Source organism: Heterocephalus glaber, unplaced genomic scaffold, assembly GCF_053883595.1.
Source record: "Heterocephalus glaber isolate CG9 unplaced genomic scaffold, H.glaber_assembly_v1.0 deba00000738, whole genome shotgun sequence".
Lineage (NCBI taxonomy): Eukaryota > Metazoa > Chordata > Mammalia > Rodentia > Bathyergidae > Heterocephalus > Heterocephalus glaber.
Genome location: NW_028258161.1, coordinates 8381906 through 8396353, shown reverse-complemented (window position 1 = coordinate 8396353; position 14448 = coordinate 8381906). Strand labels below are relative to the sequence as shown.

The following is a 14448-nucleotide window of genomic DNA, read 5'->3' as shown; positions in this document are numbered from 1 at the left end:
TCGAATGTGTTTTAAAAAGATGGGAGCTGGTGGCAGCCAGGCGGGAGGTTTGGAAAAGCACCTCCTTTTGCGAGCTCTTGTTTTCCCTGCGGTCTCCGAAGTTCTGTTGATTGCAAAGCACCACGTGGCTGTTCTCGTCTCAACCAGCTCCTCGTTACTCAGAGCCAGTAATAATTGCTAAATATGACAAATGTCCCGTGGAAGGTCACAGAGTTCACTGCAACCTTCGTTCCGGCTCCAAATGTTTTCAAGGTTAATAGATTGATTTCGAGCTGAGATATGATGCATTTATGAAATGGAAGAAAATGAAAAATTTGGCATTGCCCACAAGCGGGTAGTTAAATGATTCATTTGTTACATTTGGACGGTAGCCATGAAATTCATTTGATATATATCACATGGTTATATTCTAACCTAGACATTGGAAAATAAATTAATGATACATTTTAACATTAGGCAATTTTACACACACACACACACACACACACACTCCTCACTATTAGGGCTCAGGGATACCAGGAATGGAAAGTGGAGCCCAGCCACTTTCTAAGACTGAGACTCCACACAGATACAGTTAAAGCTGGATTGCTGCTCGTGTTGGCTGCTGATGGCTCCCCTTGGCCTTCTTGCCCAGAGCGGGGACAAATGCAATCTCCGACCTAGTCCATGTGCTGTGTTTCCTGGACTTCGGGGAGCTCAAGTTCCAGTCCACAGAAGCGCCTGTTTTGTCCACCCCCTTGACGGGACCTGAGGAGGACTCTGGATCACAGATGACCTCTCCCACAGCCTGCCTGACCTGCCCGACGCCTGCTCCTGGGCCCACATCTGGTGAGGTTTCTGAGCTTGACTTTCAGGTCGGGTTTGGTGAATCCGGGGTCTCTGCCTGCACTGCTGGCCTGGCCTGGAGTCTCGCCCAGCTTTGCCTGAAGCTGGCCCACAGAGTAGAGGGCAGGGCTTCCCGGAGAGGCCTCCCAAGCTCGGCAGGCTCAGGGCCCTGACACTGACAAGTGACCAAGGCCTGAGCTTTCTTCTTCCACCTGTTCAACCAACTCACTCCTCTATTCCACAGGCCTGGAAAATCAACTTCACCCTCCGGCTTGGTTGGCTTTAGTTGCATGTTCTTCTTGTCTCATTTCTTCATTAATTAGCCCAACCACAGCAAATACCATGCCCATCTTCTTCCAAAAACAAATCCAGTGACTTGCAGGTCCCCTCCCCCCCAGAATGCACACAAACCTGAGGCTGGGGGTTTCCTGCCCATTGTGCTTGTCCCTGTCTCCGGTCCTGCCTTTCCCCGCTATCTCCAGCTTCTTCAGCTGCACAGCTCGGCCAGGCCACTTAACCCAACCTCCGATTTTCACCTCTGTCCAGTGAAAAACAAAACCTTCCTTATGGGTGACTCAGAGGACCAGCCACACATGACAGGAACTTCCTAAGACAGTCCACAGCGACAGCAAGGGCTCTGCGTGCTCGTGAGGAGGCGTCGCTAGCAGCTTCGGGAAGACCCTGTGCCTGCCCAAGTCCTGTCACTTAGGGTCAGGGCAGGTCTCAGAGACTCAGAGATCGAGGTGAATGTACTCTGAACATTTAGGGCTTGGGCACACCCTCTATTTTACAGCTTCCTAGTTTTTAGGTTATGATCATCTTGTTTTCCCGACTGGATTAGAAGTCCCAGGAGAGCAAACAAAAACCTTGGACCCTGTGCCCAACATTAGGGAGATTTGGGCCTCGCCTGCTGTCTTCATGCCGTGAGACTTTCTGGGGGTCCCCAGGGTATTTTCCTCCTGCGGTGGTGAGATCCGCCAAGCTCAAGGCTGATGAACACAGCCTCCTCCTCAGGTCTGCCTGCACCAGCCCCCCCGAGCCGCTCTGCGGCCACCCGTCACCTCGGTCCCTCTGCCCAGCACACCTGCTCCTCATCCTGAAGCTTTCATGTCCTGACTGTCCCCTCACTGCATGGGGCCCCTGAGTCCTGCTCCTTGTGCTCCCCAGGGTCCGGGAGAGCTTTTAGGAGACAGTCCTTATTGAGGAAAATGGTTTTGCTGGGATTTCACCCCATTAGAAGGGACGCAGGAAAATAATCAAGAGTGACAGATTCCACACAACCCAGGCACCCGAAGCCAGTTCTGTATCCCTGCTCTGGTCTGAAAGGGACCGAAAAAGAAATGTGAGAAGAGATTCTGAACTTGAAATGTGAGAATGAGGAGGGAGTTGGAGGAAATTTTAAAATAAAGGAGCAAAAGGTAGGTACTATATTGCTTTCAGACCGATCCTGTGGTTTTTGGTCTCCAAACACAATGGCTTGATTTGGGTACCTTAAGGCTTTTTTAAGCATAAGAGTCTACAGACATGCCCCTACATCAGGGATACATGTACATTCACATAAACTTTCAAAATTGAAAAAATTAAGACAAACCAACAAGGGATCCATTTCACAGTGGCCGCCATTTTCCAGGGACATAAGGTGGAGCAGTGACTCTGGAACTGGTTTTCTAGATGATGCCACAGAACACCAGTCCCAGGAGTGACCTTGGGGATGATACAATTCAATTTCCTCATTTTACAGATTAATAAAAATGAGGGCTTGAGAGGCGAAATAATTTGTTGGGTGCCAGAGAGATGTTCACTGTTAGACCTGGAGTTAAGACCTAGGTCTTTCTAAAATAACCTTTCTTTCCATTCTGAACAGCGATCCTCATTTGCCTCAGGTGTGAGCTTAAAGCAGAATCTGCCCTCTTGAACCCTACTGTTTGTAGCCGGCTGTCTACAAAGAGCCAGCTGGCTTGGGTATAAACATGTTTTGTGGTGTCCATCCCTTCTGTGCTGAGTATGTCACAGGATGACTGAGAGATCTGAAAGGAAATCAGTTACTACCTTCCATCTCTCTGGTATTCAGTACTTTGATTTTAGGATCTCTCTCTATGCACCCCCTGCCTTGGTCCCAATTTCATCCAAGGGCCATTTCTAAAACTTGAAAATCTAGTAACTGTAAGCTACTGTGGAAAGCAGTACAGAATTCTCCTGTTGCAAAACTCAAGTAACAATACAGATTGGTGTCGCTGCCTGCTAGTGCTGTTAAATTTTACGCCTGTTGCTTTCTTGCTGTTTAATTTCATAAGATCACTCACCTTGGGCAGAAATTTATGGAGACAATAGAGGATCTTGGCAGAAATGGAAGAGAAACGGTGGCCAGCAGGTGGGAAACATGGATATAGCTGACAAATTACAGGATTGCCTATTCAGTCATGAGAACAGAAGCACGTTTGTGAATGGATGTATGGGAAGGATATTTAACGGGATGGGAGAAGTCACTTTAACGCCTGCTTCTGCTGCAGTCCGATGCACTGCGCCAGTCGCTGACTATCTGGATTGGCTCTCCAAGCAGAAAATGACCTCATCTCTTATTCTTTTAAGGGCTGGAGCAGCTGAACGGGGTCTCTTTTTAACAGTTCTGGGAGCAATCACCATGGTATTGAGTGCCAGAAAAGTTTGTCTTAGCAGGTCTGGCCTGAGGCTGTGGGGAACCCGGAGCCAGGTCAGAGTGAAGCAGAGAGACTGTGAGCTTGTTTGAGCACAAACACATGAAAGGAGGGGTGCAGACAATGGAAAGGTCTGAATAAAAGGTGAACTTGTTTCACTCTGAAAGTGACTAAACTTGGCGTCATAAATGGCGAGATGATGAGGAAAAGCTCAGCCGGTGCTTGTATTGCAGCCCATTATTACAGGAATGGAAAGTTCTCTTTCGAACTGTAGCTGCCTGAGTGGACTTTGGAAAGCTGGGGATCCAGGCTCGTTTCCTGGGAAAGAAGAATGGAGAGGAAGCCTCAGCTCTGGTCTTGCTAATTCCCTGTGCCAGGATGCTCTTTGTCCGACCGGACACTGAAGTGTTAAATGTAAGCTTCTCTCTCTCCTGGGTTTCTCCCAAACCCTAGGCTTCCTCCGTGCAAGTACTAGGGATCGCATTTCCTCAGCGACCCTCACTCAGCTCAGCCTCCTTTTCTCCTAGGCATCTGCACCCGCACAGGAAGAGGCGTCCAGAGCCCACGGGCCAGGCTGCGTTGGCCTCAGACTTTCTGTGAGCCTGTATATTTCTCCAGGGATGAATGGTGCATCTAGAACATGTTTCCAAATAGCTTTCAACTTTTCTTAAATAGAACTCAGGAGTTTTGCTACACTGTAGATTTCTGGCTTGGTTCATATCCTGCGGGACTCCCCGAGGGTCGATCTCACTTAATTATTTCCCCAGACATTTTACAGCTGAGGGGGCGGAGACAGGAAAACAAATAAAGAAGGTGCCCCACAGTCAGCTGTAAAGAGAGCAACAGAGGGAACATGGAGGGAGCATGAAGGGGGCTGTGATGAGTCTGCCTGGAAGAGGAAGTTCAGGGTGAGCCCTGCAGGAAAGCAACATCTGAGCTGGCTCTCGGGGCGAGGGGAAGAGAGGGGTTTCAGACAGGAAACGACATTTGCAAAGGCCCAAAGGTGTGAACATTTGTGACACATTCAAAGAATAGCCAGGAGTTTGATCTGGCCAGAGTGTGAAGTACCTGGGGGCAAGATGCAAGAGGCGGAACCGGAACTGGAACCAGAGAGGCAGGGCAGGGCTGGGATGTGAGGGGCTCTGCCTCTGGCCCCAAGGACCTGGCTCTTCTTGTGCTAAGAGTAGAGAAACTGCTTGACTTCACAGCTCCCTTCTTCTTCGCAACAGGAGGACGTGCCTGCTTCCTCCTTAGAGGGCTTCTGACTTCCATAGATCTCCTTAGCATGTTCCTCCAAGCCATTCCTTTTCCACTTGGCCACCTGGAAGAGCAGATGGCATCACTTCCTGTGATGGGATCTTGATGACTAAGTCTTGGCCACAGAAATGAGCAGTGTTGTGGACACCACTTCCAGAACCCTTCACTGAAGAGCTCTGAAGCTCTAAAAGCTGGGCCTCCCAGATGGGAGAATCATTGGTCCGGGCTGTCCACCAAGACCCAGTCAGACCTGAGTGAGGAATTCGCACACTGTCAACCTAAGAACTGGAGAGTGCCTGCTACAGTGTTAAAGATCAACAAATTAGGGTGAAGGGGCTCTCAGGGGAGAAGTGGCTGCTTGCCTGATGGTTCATTCCAGGGCACAGGCAATCCCAGCAGCTCCAGCCTGTGAGCCTCGGCGCCCAACTCTGTCTGGCTCTTCGGTGGCAGGTGTTCTGTGGTCCCCTTGGGGCTGACCACCTCGTCCAGGCAATGCAGAGCCAGGTGTCCAAGTGGAGCTGCCCAAGGTTGAAGAATGCTCAGATCCTATCTGCATCAAAAGCACAGTTGATTCCTTCCCGTAAGTGTCCTTAGGGAGTTTCTTCCCGGGTTTCATGCCTGAGGGCAGGAGCATCCAGAAAGGGGCCTACGTGCATATAGACACAACTGAGGCTGAGGTGGGTTGAAAACACCCACTGCTGGGGTCCGGACTGGTCCTGGAGAGAAGGGGCCCTAATGTGACCCGGAACTCATGTGCTCAGGCTGTGTTCCTCCTCCCGTCCTCCCCCACTCCTTACGAGTCGCTCAAGGGTTCACTTGTGCTGTGTGGCTCTTTCCTCATAGCTACTGTTGACTTCATCCTCACTTGACTTCATCTGTGGGTACAAATATTTATTTAGGAAGCGTCTGGGAGCTATAGTATAAAAAAGGACTGAGCTTTGTTTCTCCCAGGAGAGAAGCCTTAATGTAACTTACAGAAATTTCCACTGCCTGGACAATCAGACCGAGTCAGTTCTGAAGAGCAGTAAAAGAATAAAATGTCAAGGTGGAAAGGGAGACCTCATTTGGAAGCTTAACACGTGCCTGTGGTGGATGTGTAACGTGGCTTCGATGGCTGCTTTGCTGGCTGCGTATTTAATAAGAGCTGAGTCCTTTGTGAATCCAGAGACTTAGGCCACTAATGAGAAATCTTTCAGGGCTAGTCCTAAAAGATTTCGTTCTGTGGGTGTAGGAGTCAGGAATGTGAAGCTCCTTCACAACGTGGTGCGTCAGGTTTTCATGTCCCCAGTTCTGGCGCCTGCGTGACGTGGCAGCTCAGAGGACCCAGGCAGCCCTCGGAGAGGAGCCTCCCTATCTGTAGTGCTCCCGCCCTGTGCTCTCTGATCTCACGGCTTACAAAGCATCAATTGAATGAGTGCTTTCTTGAAAAAACTCATAACATCATTCTACAAGTTATAGTATTGCCATATTGTAGTCTTCTACTTCAATTTTTTCATTATTGGTTGTTGAGACTTTAGACAGGAGGGCACCAGTAATTCCATAAAAACAAGAGTTCTGAAGAAGGAATCTGGCCAATGCCTTCACATCGAGGTGTCTGACTCCTTAGAGAAAATCCTACCTCTCCTGCTGAGGAGTTGAAGAACCTTAAGGGACTCAACCTCTGTGTGCCTCAGTTTCCTTCTCTATCCAGAGTTATAACAGTATCTACCTCACGAGGCATGAAGATTGTATCCCTTCTTCAGAATTATTCATTCCCTCCTTTCTTCCAGGTTTTCCTGTAAACAGCTTCACCTCTCTGACTTGGGCATGGCCGTGTGAGTTGCCAGAATGGGGCATGTGCAGGTGGCTGCCTGGCTCATCTGAGCAGAGATGTCTGGGACAATTGCACCTTCCCATCAGCCCTCGGGGTATGACCCTCATCCTGAGACATCAAGTCTCATGAGTGGTGACCTTTTCCACCGAGGGTTCCAGAAAGAGAAGATTTTCGGCAGAGCTGCAGAACATTCAAAACTTTCCGAGCCAAAAAACATAAACTGTTTCTCATCTTTCACAGGTAAAGAAGTTCCAAATTAAGACAGATATTGGACACAGATCCAGACATACCCGCTGTTACGTCTTCTGATTAGATTAATATGCCCCTCAGTAAATTACTCCATTGAGACCAAAGGGCTCAGGGAAAAGAGACTAAAAGTCCATTCTGTCTGCTGAGCAATAAGATCAAAGTACCCCCAATTAAATCCACAAATGGAGTCCTTTCTCACTAAGTGGTGGGTGTGGCTATGTACACGTAGTCTCAAGTTGATTAAAAACAGCAGTTATGTAGAGACGTGGATTGCCGGAAGCACCACCAACCAGGGTTAGAAGGGACCAGAAGGATTCAAGTCAAAAAACCGCTTTGGGATCCCAGGTTTCTACAGGTGCGAGCAATCCCAGATTTTACCCCAAAACCCCTGTCATTACTATATCACCACTCACCCATCAGACCTCTATGAGCACAATTCTCATTCTTAAGTATTTATTGAATGATTGATGATCAATTATTGAAATTTATACCTTGCATAAAGTTAAATATGGTGACCGAAATAGAGACTCACTTCTCCCGTCCTTATAAATCTTAGTGAGATGTCTTCTAACTTGTAAGGGACCTGCTTGTTTATCTGGATTTGAAATCTACCTGGATGAGGAAGCATAGACTGAAGGAGAGTTTAACACAACTGGGTCATATTTTGCCCAATATTCTTCCTCCTTCAAAACAGAAGAGACAAATTTTCTGGCAGAGACGGTGCTAGAACTACAAGAACCTCCCCAGCATCAAGGGGCTCCATCTGAACCCCTTCCTAGAGAAAGGACAGAGCATCCTTCCCTAGCTTTTTACAGTGTTCCTGCAGGCTGACTTTTGAATTCTAAGATAATTTATTTTGGAATTTAAAAGGTTCCTACAAATAATGGAGAGTTGATTTTATAGCTGCAGTAATGAAGATGGAAAGGTGATAAAAATCGTCAGGAATGTATTTGGATCTCTTTGAAAAGAAAGGGCAGATGCTTTTAAGATCTGAAATGTCCCCTTGGAAAAAATGCAAGTCCTAGAATGAGCACAGGTCCTTCATAAACCCCCTCATTCTGATTCCTATAAAGCTTTAAAGCAGCACTAGGATGGGAATTAAGAGTTGAAGAGTTTTTTTTAAATATTATCAATAGGGCCAGGGATTTAGCTCAGTGGTGCCGCCACCTGCCTTGCAAGTACAAGGTCCTGAGTTCGATGCCCGGTACCAAAAACAAACAAACAAAAAAAGAGAACGGAAGAGACCAGGCTGTATGGCATCTCAGATGACAAAGTAGAGGCTCAGAGAGGCCCAAGGACTCCCTCCCCCCGAAAGGTGGCTCCTCACGCCCCAGGACCATTGCTCTTTTATTGGTTTTACCAAACCTTCATAAAAACATACCTATCAACTTCCAATATGTAAATGGAAGAGTGAAGATATAATTACCCCTCTCCTTCCCTCCAGGAACCTGGCAGGCAGAGCTGAATAGTGAATCACCCTCATCCTGTCCACCCAAGGCCGGGACCATGCAGGGCCTCAGCAGTGCTACTGCCCATCTCTCTGGGCAGGGAGAGAAGAAGGGACCCAGCCCACGCCTTAGGGACCGAGACGGTCACCACCCACACTCGTGGCCCAGGAAGCCCACCCGGGGGAAGGCGAGGGCTGGACAGGCAGCATGACCATGGGCTCCACACGAAGATGTGAAAGGCAAGAGAGAGGAAGATGGAGGAGGAGGCAGGGGGAGGCAGGACAACTGCAAGCATCAGCCAAAATTGATGTCGCAGACCAGGTCCGACTGGCATGGAGTAAACCAGGGAAAGGCCCCAGCGCAGCTCTCAGGGGAGATGGGGTGAAATGTCGGGAGAAATAGGAAGTGACTTCCAGAGCTGCACAAAGAACCTGCTGAAGGCAGAGTTAGGGATGGGGGTAAGGCAGAGAAAAGTGAGAATGCAAAGAAACAGACATGAGCGAGAAAGGATTAGGGAAGAATGAGAAATGCAGACGGTGTATTAATGAGAACCAGAATCAAGAGAAGACTTGAATTTAAATTTTAAATGGTCTGTCTTCTCCCAGGAAGTGCATTATATCAAATAACAACCCTAGCAAACTGCTGGGTACCAAAGTTAAGCTTCCAAGGCTGGGGATGTAGCTCAGCGGCATGGCACCTGCCTGGCCACTGGGGAGTCCTGAGTTCTATTCCTGGTACAAAAAAAAAAAGTTAAGCTTCTGGACAACAGAAACATAAAGAACAGAATTCAGAGGAAAGAGGGTTTCAGAGAGGAAGGCTAAATAGGTTGAAAGATTTCCTTTTCTTGTATAGGCAACCATCAGAGCTGGTAAATCAACTAATTTATTTAAATAAACCTCCTCCACAAAAAAAAAAATAATAATGAAAATGAAACCAAATCAAGTAGAAGGAGGAAGTCCGCGGGCACAAGGAAAAATTTACTAATTTCCACACTGATTATAGTAAAGAATCAAAGAATGATGATCAAAAAAGTAGAGGTACTGTATAATTTAGGCCATAGTCTTAGGAATACAGACTTCTAGTGATCTTTTACATTTTCAGAAAGTTTTTCACATCATCAGAAAAAAAGAAAACACAGGCCACATAGTAAAAGATAGAAATTAAAGCATGAATAAAATCAGGTAGTGTATCGTTACTTCCAACAAAAGCAAGATGTCATCTCTACTTCTAGAAATGGATATTATAGATATATTCAGATTGTGTGTGTGCAAAGAGGTGGACTCCTGAGTAGGCTGCGGGGTCAAAACACTGAGAACAATTTAAAATTCCACCAGTAGGAGTTTGGCTCCATGAATATTACATGTTCGTAAAACAACACCATACAGCAGTCAGAAAGAATGAGGCCACTTCAAATTAAGATTGTAGAACTATGTAGAACTATGTGTATAATATCTAACCATTTGATGAGAAGTTATATCCACCTCTAACTTCTGTGTTGTGTGTTGCTGATGTGGGCATAGACAGCCTCTCAGGACAAAGAACTGGGTAAAAACAGATGGAAACTGGATCCATGTGGGATGAGATTAAGAAAGTAACCTTCCCAACATACTCTCTACATTTCCTGAATTCTGTCCATGTGCATATTTTATCTAGTCAAAACCATATACATTAAGTAATTTTTTTTTGGTACCAGGGATTGAACTCTGGAACTTGCGCTTGCAAGGCTCGCACCAGAACCATACAGTAAGTAATTTGTAAAAGGCAAAAACATCCTTACCACCTGGTTGAACTATTGTGCAAGACCCAGTTTATAACGGATTTGGAAACAGAGTGTTTGACTGTGAATGATTCCCCGCCAGCACCATCTGCAAGTACCTTCTGTGTGAGCTGGGCTTCCATGTGGTTGGGTGTTGCTTAGATTTTTGACGCACAATGGACTTGGACAGAGGCCACCATCTTAACAAGAAGTGGCCCAGTCCAACGGCCAAAAGCTTTCTTCAAGAGAAAGGTAGAGAAGGCCCAACACTCATGGCCGTGCCAGTCAGAGTGAAGCACGAGACAAGGGCCTGGTGTGCTCAGGAGGCCACCGACCCAGCCCACAACGCTCCAACCGAACACTCTTCAGTTTTAAACTTTTCCAACTGAACATCCACTCCCATTAAGAGAGCTTGCCTTGCAGATGTCATTTGAAGTTAGAAAACATTCTGGCTTTGCTTGTCATTGTGGATCTGTTCAGTTTATCCCTTCCTGCTAATAGATGATAGTCATTAAACCCAGGCCCAAGGAACAGTTTACAGGAGGCCACTCACACACTGCGATCTCCCTCAGTGTTATTTCAAGACGTGAGAAAAAAGTCACAGCTGCCAGGGGAGAAAATAAAATTAGAAGGGCAGCCTCTCCCTGGAGAGCTGAATTTTGTCCTTTAAGGCCAGCAATTCAATCTTTTGAAAAGCACATCTCTGATCTAATCAATGAAGCTTTCATTTCTCATGGCAATACCCTTGCCTGGGCACTCAAGAAATCAGAAACTAGAGTCTTGTACACAAGAAGTCAATATGGTATTTTTCTACCAAGTTGACTTGTTCTTACAAACCCACTCAGTTTTCTGTCGGTGGGGTGATGTTACATTGTACCACCGGGTGGCCACACCGTCTATCTGTTTAAGTTTGTCCCACTAAGTAGACATTGTCTCGCCTATCTGTGGCTCGAAGATAAGCAGCAGCCTCCAGTGTTCCGACCTCCCATCTCTGTTTGTATCATCTTGTGACTTCCGTTTCCAAGGTACGCCAAATAGATGTTCCAGGCCGTGGGGTTCTGATCCTATTTACTTAGAATAGCAAGTGACTTTGCAGATGTTGCTGGCCAATAAATGGGTCAGAAATCATGAATAAGACTCGATTCTTCTTCTTCTTCCTCTTCCTCCTCTTCTTCCTCCTCCTTTTCCTCCTCCTCCTCTTCCTCCGTATGCTGGAGAATCAAACTCAAGGCTGCGTTCATGTAGGCAACCAATCTGTCACTGAATTATATACCCAGGCTCCCAGTCTTTCCTCTTCTTCATCACCTAAGTTTTATGTAAAATGATAGAAAGATTCAGTAAAATCTGAGTAACTACATGGTAGAGATATAACCCAGTGGAAGGGTGCTTACCCAGCATGTTCAAATCTCTGGGTTCCATCCCCAGAGCCACAAAAAGAGAAAATAAACTAGCTAACTTGTATACAAGGAAATCCACAGCACAAGTGTTTTCTATATAATTTCTTTCTAGGAAATTCATTCAGAGACCACGGAAATATCCACAGGACCAGATGATCGCATTTTAAGCTCACACATTCCCAGGGCTGAGTTTGCAGTGTTACCATGAGTGGTACAGTTTGCGTCGCACGCAGGGGAGTCTTGCCGTCCACAGACAGTGGATTCACAAGGCCTGAACCCTCCCCAAGTCCCTCCTCAGCCCAGCTATGGCCTTTGACTCGGGGCTATGCAGCGGTTCTCCCTCCCCACGGCCCTCGAGTGCAGCGGAAGCGGGCGCGCCCTCATACGTGGAGTTGGCAGCTGCATTTGCCAGTCATGGTGGTGACCACGTCAGACTTTTCATGAGGGCTCTGCGCCTGCCACAGATCGTGGCAAGTTCCTAGGCGACTCTCTCAGTCTTTTTTATTTTAACCTGCTGCAATTATTATCATGAAACTTTTCTGCAGTTTGGTTGGAGACCAGCCTTCTTTGCAGGTTAATTGTGTTATAAAATAATATTATTACAGTGTTTGACACTGTTAGATTTATTCTGATCGTTTCATTAGACACGATTATAAAAGTCACTTGTCACTACCACACGTTTAGTTTTTTTAAAGTCTCCATCTACTACTGTTTCATTCAATTAAAATATACAATTATTCTAAATGAGTAGCGTGGCTCAACAGTCTCGTTAGAGTCTCACTATCTAACAGGACCGCTTTCCTCCCTCCATCCCGCTGGGCCGGTTGACCGAAAGTCGGCCTGATAATCTCACGGCTACGGTGCTCCCTCATAGCAGCCCAGGGCCTCAGGGCTCCGCGGGCACTGCAGGATGCAGGGATCCTGGGGGGATTTCGGCCTGCTGCTTGCTGAGCACATGCTCTGCCCCTCGCTGACGGGATTCCATGCTACTGTTCTGCCCAAATGAGCAAGTCCAGGACAGTGGAAGAAAAATGAATCCATCCTGTGGCCAGAGGAGGAACTGCCTAGAAATTCTCCCAGCTCCTTCATTCCTTTCAGGGGATGGCCGCCCCCAAAGCTGGGTAGTACTTGTCTCTCAGAAGCAAGGAGGGAGGAGGCGGTCAGATCCAAAGCCGTCTGAAGGAGTCAACAGCCTAGCGTAGCCGTTTAATCAGAGGACTGTGCAGAAGACTGTCATATCTGCCAGGGCACCAGTTTGTGGTTTTCAAAAGGGACAAATGGGCGTGGGCTGAGCGAGTGGCATAACAACCCAGGAAGAACTGAAATTGCCACGAAGATCATAACCACACACCTGACGCTATCTGTTGCCTGGCCGTTCCCTACATGAGCCACATCGGCAAGTCCGTCTGCAGATCAAGGACTCAGCAGTGCCTCGCTCTCGGGCCAGTCTGGTGGGTGGGGCACAGGGAAGAGCACTAGACAGGGAGAGGCAAGGAGCTCTGTCCCACTTTATGAACCTGGAGGCCGAGGCCCAGAGCATTCTTGAAACCTAAAGTAGGAATAACAAGCCCCATCACGAGGGGCACTGAGCCGAGGACGGAGGGTTCCAGTCAACAGTGATTTTCCTGAGATCAGTGTTCCCAGGACAATAGGGGCTTGGCAGGGACAGGAAGTGGCATCTGCCCTGGGGTATTTCACAACAGATTTTGGATGAGGCGAGCCCAACACCTGTGTGACAACGGAACCATGTGGCCGTATTTGCAGACTCTCATTATAGACCAGCAGCTGCAATCTCTCCAAGTTTCACCGACAGCAGAGCGGATACGGAGGGGCTGGGTCCTGCAAGATGAGGGGGAAAGGACGAGCATCCCTGAAGGAGACCAGGGCCAGCCGGGAGCAGGGCTTACCACGGCCACGAGGTGACCGGGAGAAGTCCAGGCAGAGTGGGGAAACAGAGCTGCAACAGAAGACCAGCCCAGAGTCAGGCTGCAGTGAGGCCTGGCAGAAGAGAAGGGAGGGCCCATGAAACGCGGAGGAATAGGGTTCTGAGACGTTTTCACCCCATTGAGACTCAGCGCGAGCGACAGCGAGGCTGAGAACGCTATGTGACCTGGTAAGACGATAGAAGATAATGCGAAAAAGTGTCTATGAGCCACTCTTGGGAGTGGGAATAGAGGAATTATTGCTCTGCAGAGTGTTCCGAATCAGCGGATACATTATTGACGGCGTTTGCTCACCACACGCAGCTGTTCGTCATAAACTTCTAAGTGTGGTTTTCTTGATTCTTCCCATCAATTAACATCAACTCCTCTTCTATAGTTTGCAATAAATGTTCACTGTTGTGTGCTTGGTTAGGTTTTTTTCTCTTGTGGTGCTCTAAAGCTCCCGGAGTACAATAATTTGTAGAATCTACCTTATTTGAGTCAGTACGGTATTTTTCCTGAATTTTAGTTTCCGCAGAGCAGCGGAAAGATGCAATTCTATTTTAGTCCACTAGATGGCAGAGAGCAACTGCTTCCTCTCCATCCCGATTCAAAAAAAAAAAAAAAAAGAAAAGAAAACCACGTATGGAAAAATTAAGTACAAGATTCGTACATTTCTGTTTGTTCTCTGACCTCACATATTTTCATACTTCAAATCTAAATTCCAGTGAAAATGGTGTGGGAAGAGTTTTCAGACTGAGACAAGAGTACATGTTCTCTTGAGTTTGTGTGTGTAGTTTTGTCTGTTTGATTGACTTTATGTCTTATGTATTTCCCAAGTAGGAAATGGTGGATGGAACAGATAACGAAAGTGGTAAGCATGGTGTTATGAAATGAGACTATACTGATTATAACGTGTGGATTCATTGAAGCCTTTTAGTGAGTCGCAGTTAAGTAGGGTGTGGGTGGGGAGAGGAGTGGAAATGTCCCGATGTAAGGTGTCCTTAGAATGCACGGCAGTGACGCTGGCTCTCTGCTGTCTTGGTCGCTCTTCCTAAAATGCCCTGGCACCCCAGACAGGGCTGAGGAACATTGCTGAAAGTAATGTTTAAAGGAGGCCTCCTGTT

The 14448-nt window shown here is 47.3% G+C and overlaps 1 long non-coding RNA gene across 1 annotated transcript; it reads left to right on the top strand.

The window, feature by feature from the left end:
- Nucleotides 1-234: 234 nt before the first annotated feature.
- On the top strand, nucleotides 235-11766 carry LOC147829137 (uncharacterized). The gene is made up of 3 exons (XR_015449556.1): nucleotides 235-3893; nucleotides 4007-5316; nucleotides 6506-11766. It is a non-coding gene; the product is annotated as an uncharacterized LOC147829137 (long non-coding RNA).
- Nucleotides 11767-14448: the final 2682 nt, after the last annotated feature.